This window comes from Psammomys obesus, unplaced genomic scaffold (assembly GCF_907164565.1).
Source record: "Psammomys obesus unplaced genomic scaffold, mPsaObe1.curated_primary_1811, whole genome shotgun sequence".
In the NCBI taxonomy this organism is placed as follows: Eukaryota; Metazoa; Chordata; class Mammalia; order Rodentia; family Muridae; genus Psammomys; species Psammomys obesus.
In genome coordinates, this window is record NW_026591711.1 from 6,471,161 (window position 1) to 6,475,838 (window position 4,678).

General features: G+C 43.7%; 1 non-coding gene across 1 annotated transcript; it reads right to left on the reverse strand.

The window, feature by feature from the left end:
- Positions 1 to 3,221: 3,221 nt before the first annotated feature.
- LOC129680307 (small nucleolar RNA SNORA17) lies at positions 3,222 to 3,360 on the reverse strand. Its single transcript, XR_008720671.1, has one exon. It is a non-coding gene; the product is annotated as a small nucleolar RNA SNORA17 (small nucleolar RNA).
- Between the last annotated feature and the right edge of the window lie 1,318 nt (positions 3,361 to 4,678).

A 4,678-nucleotide genomic window follows, 5' to 3' on the forward strand; every position in this document is an offset into this window, starting at 1 on the left:
GCTTGGCTTCACTGGGCAATCCCTCAGTCTCACTACCCTAGCCACACTCCTTCTTAACATTCATAGCTGGGTGCCCTCCATGTATCTCTCTTCACTTCAAATACTGAATGTCTTTCTGCTCTCCAGTCTCAAATTACGTGTTTTCTTTATTCTTTTCTTCTTCATCATAGGGTAGTGACATCCTTTTAAAACACCGGTTATTCCTACCCCTTTCACGCCCCAAACTACTCATCCTTTCTTTATTTTCCTTCCTTCCTTCCTTCCTTCCTTCCTTCCTTCCTTCCTTCCTTCCTTCCTTCCTTCCTTCCTTCCTCTCTCTTTCTCTTTTTTGCATAGGTCTCACCTCCAAACCTACCTCTTGCCAATGATGCCATCTCCCTCAGGTCTACCCCTCAGTCTTCCCTTCCTTTCCACTGTGCTGAGTGATGCTGCCTTGTTTAACCACAGTTTGATTATATACGCCTTGATATTGACACTAGGAATCCAGTGGTGACAACCCCAGCTGAACCCTTAGAGATGGCTCAAAGTTAGTGTCCCAGAGGGACATTTGCCAATGTCTATAGATGTTTTGGGTTGCTAGGAAGGGAGTTTTCTTCAGGCACGTACTGAGGAGAGGGCAAGGCTCGTGTTACATATCTTAGGATGCACAACCCACAATAATATCTTAGGATTGTCCAGCCCTCAAATACCAAGGCTTATTGGGGCTTAGGAGTCACATTACTGTAGGAAGAAGGACAGGAGACACTAGCAGGTGGAGTCCACTCAGGACCCTCTCTGGGCCAACATGAAATACAGAAAATTTGGGACCACTGGAGACATTGATTTAAGGGCCACTGAGTGCCATTGATGTGGAATTTGGAGGCCTATAATGGATTAAATGGCTCCATTTCAGCTCTAGCTTGAATCATTTCTTGTCTGGTCCACTATAAAGAATATAGTGATATGTCATGATAATTCTGAAATAAACTGGAATTAATCATATTTATTTATTTCTTTAAACAAATAAGTTAGATATACATGTTAAGACTTTGTTCTAAGCCATGCATGGTGGCACACATCTTTAATCCCAGCACTCAGGGAGGCAGAGGGAGGCAGGTTGATATGAGGTCGAGGCCAGCCTGATCTACAAAGCCAGTCCAGGAGAGCCAAGGATATGCAGAGAAACCCTGTCTCTAAAACCAAACCAAACCAAACCAAACCAAACCAAACCAAACCAAACCAAACCAAACCAAACCAAACAAAACAAAACAAAACAAAAGACTCTGTTCTAAAATGTCATCCCTTTCTTCATGGTCAGTGCTGTGCTTTGGGTAGTGTCCCTCAAAGACATATGTTAAGAACTGCTCCTCAGCCTACCATGCTGGACATGAATAGAATCACTAGGAAGTGGGGCTCAGTGGAAGAACTTTGATTCCCAGGATGGGAGAGGGCATCCTTGACCTCTGGTTTCCTGGCCTCCATGTGGTGAGCAGGTCTCCTGTCATGATGTACCCTGATGTTGCAGGCCCAAAGCAATGGGCCTGATTGTTCATAGACTGAAACTCTGAGCCCACTCATTTATCTTGGGGCTTTGTTACGGTGGTGATGAGACGCTGAATAATGCAGTGAGTGGTTGGGGGTTCTATCCAGGAGATACTGTTGCATTCACAGTTGCCAAGATAACACCTCCATGTTTTCTTCCAAAATGTTATTGTCCTATGTTTGCAACATCTCTCAAATTAACTTTTGTGGGTAGAGGAAGAAGATGGGCAATTTTTTTTTTTCCTTGCTCACTAGCGGTTCTGTTGGTTCCTATAAATGCAATTTTTTTTTTAAATTTAGAAACTGTATTCCTTGAAATGTAGCAGGATCAACAGAAAAACCATACAAATCATAAGCATCATATCATTGAGACACAATGGCCATGTGATCTCCACTTAGGTCACGTGAAATAATGCCAGTGCCCAGAAGCTGTGTCCATTGCTGCATTTGAAACAAGTAGATTTGTATTTTATGCTTTATGTTCTTTTGGTGGCCTTGTTTATTGCATGGCACTGGGGATTGAATCTGGAGTCTTTATGCACACTGGACCATCCCACCAGTCTAGAAATTGAATACATAAATTCATATGACATATACTCTTTAACGTCTAGATTGTTTCACATTGTATCTTATACCCATGCTGCTACTTGCAGAGATAGCTCATTTTCATTGTTGTATCATACTTAAAAAAAAAAAAAAATCAAAGTTTCTATTTATCCATTCTTATGTTGATAAATTTAGGTTGTTTTAGCTTTTGACTACTCAAATAATATCAATGTATACTCAATGTATACATACATATGCACACACACAGCTCAGCTGCATTCCTGGTCATAAGAATGTGTATGCTAAAGGACAGTGGCCGAAAAACTTTACACTCTGCAGGACACCCATCTGGTATCAGCTCACGTGGCACCTCTGCTGTTTCACATTCAGCTGTTCCTGTGGGTAAGCTAGGGCATGGTATGTTTCACTTCGTTTTTTTTTTTTTTTTTTTTTTTTTTTTTTTTTTAACTTGGTATTAGTTCTGTGAATTTCACAGAACCCACTCATCTCCCCCCCACCCCGTTCCCGCCCTCCACTGTTGTCCAGGACCAGCTCTACTGTACTGCCCAGGCAGGGTGAAGGACCCACTCTCCTGCCTGCCATAGGTGGCAAGAGGTGAGGTGTTTTGTCCTCTCCCACACTGCTGCACAACAGACAAGTTGTAGGGCTAGCTCTCCCACACTTACCACACTCACACCCTCAGGGCTGGCTCGAGGCTGGCTCGCCCTTGCCTTCCTCCCTCCAATCCCTCCTGGCCTTAAGGGCCAGCTCTACTGTGCTTCTAGGGTGAAGTGCAGGGCTGGCTTTCCTGACGAAACAGGCTAGGGGCAGGGCAGCTATCCTGCTCTAATACACACAGGGCCAGCTCTGCCATGATGCAAGGCGAATGGGTGGGGCCCGTTCTTCACAGTCCTTATAAACGTCAGCGTATCTCCGACTAGGGACATCCTCCTGGCCTTGGTGGTCTGCAGGGTCACACACCCAAACATGGCCCCCGTGGCAGCACAGGCCAGGATGCGAGTCATCTCGGGGATGACTCCCCTTCCCCCCCCCTCCCCAAGGTAGGTGTGATGCTGGCCTGGTGGTCGTCTCGGGCTAGCTCTCTGTCCAGCTAGATTCCTGGCATAGGAATCGCTTACCCCTCCCCCTCAGGGAATATTAGGCTACTCATCATTCAGATGTCCGCAGATCAGGACACTGAGCATAGACAGCCTCTCTCCTCTCTGCCCCCTACTGGCGCACACGTGACACAGCGGCCACAGGCTTGCTTCCGTTTTAATGGTTATGAGCAATCTTGGGTTGAATTATGAAACCGGATATGTTTTCTTCAGTCCTGGGGCTGAGCCCTAGCCTTCATGCATGGTACATAAGCACTCACTTTCTCCTTGACAGAGACCCCAGCTTAAGTGGCGTTTTCTTTGACTACTTGAGAATTAAATAGCCCTTTCTGTGAGTGACTACTCAGGTCTGCTGTCTACCTGCTCAGAGACCACAGTCTCGGGTTGATTTGCCGTGCTAGTGTTTTCTGGACGTAAAGTCAGTGATCCAAACTGTTCTCCCTGACTTGCTTCTTACGTTCATTCTTTCTGTCCCTTCTCCCTCCAGGTTCTCTGAGTCTTGGAGGGGGTGATGGAGATGTTCCATTCATGGCTGGGGCATTTATGTTCCATCATGACTGATGTATTTTTCTGTGTGTGTGTGTGTGTGTGTGTGTGTGTGTGTGTGTTACAAATGCTTAAGATACACTCTTCCGTAAGTTTTCAAGGGTGTTATATTAATATAACATTACACAGCATATTGTACCCTTAGGCTTATCCTCACACAGCTGAGATTATGTTTGCTTTGACTGTGTCTCTCAGTCTTCCTTTTCACCAGTCCTGTTTCACCAGGGTAATTCCCCAGACTGGCTGGTGCTCGCATTCAGCTTTCATATTTCTGGGGCCTCGCTTTTGGTTTGTTATAGTCACCAGTTTCATGCAGGGCTTTTGGACTTTTGGTTTTATATCGTTAGTTATTTGTCTCTCCTGTGTTGCTATAAACTTACTGTAATTTTTATTACATGTGTGCATATCTGATACTGTAGTTTTTTCAGTAATGCTAATTTTAGAGTGAACCTGGACTATTATCATTTGCATAAATCTTAGAATCACCTTATGTAAAAATTTCCCAAAACAGTGTCCAATATTTTCATTTAAAGTACACTGTACCTTTAAAACCATTTTTTTCAGAGTAACTGCAATCTTTATTTTCATACATCCACATTTAATTTTTTGACAGTTTCACACCTGAGTATTGTATTTACATCCTTTCTATCCCTCCTTCCCTCTCTACCCTCCAATGACTCTCACTCCCCACTTACTCTCACATTCATGATTTTTCTTTTTCTTTTATTTAGATTTTTTTCTCACATGATATATCCCGATTACAATTTCCCCTCCTTCTACTTCTCCCAGGTCCTCCCCATCTCCCCTCACATCCAGATCCACACTCTTTTCCGTCTCTCATTAGAAAACAAACAGGCTTACAAATAAGGGATCATAATAAAATAAAACATAATAAGATAAAAAGGAATTCGTTGGAATAGGAAAAAAACAAAGAAATTGAAGGAAGG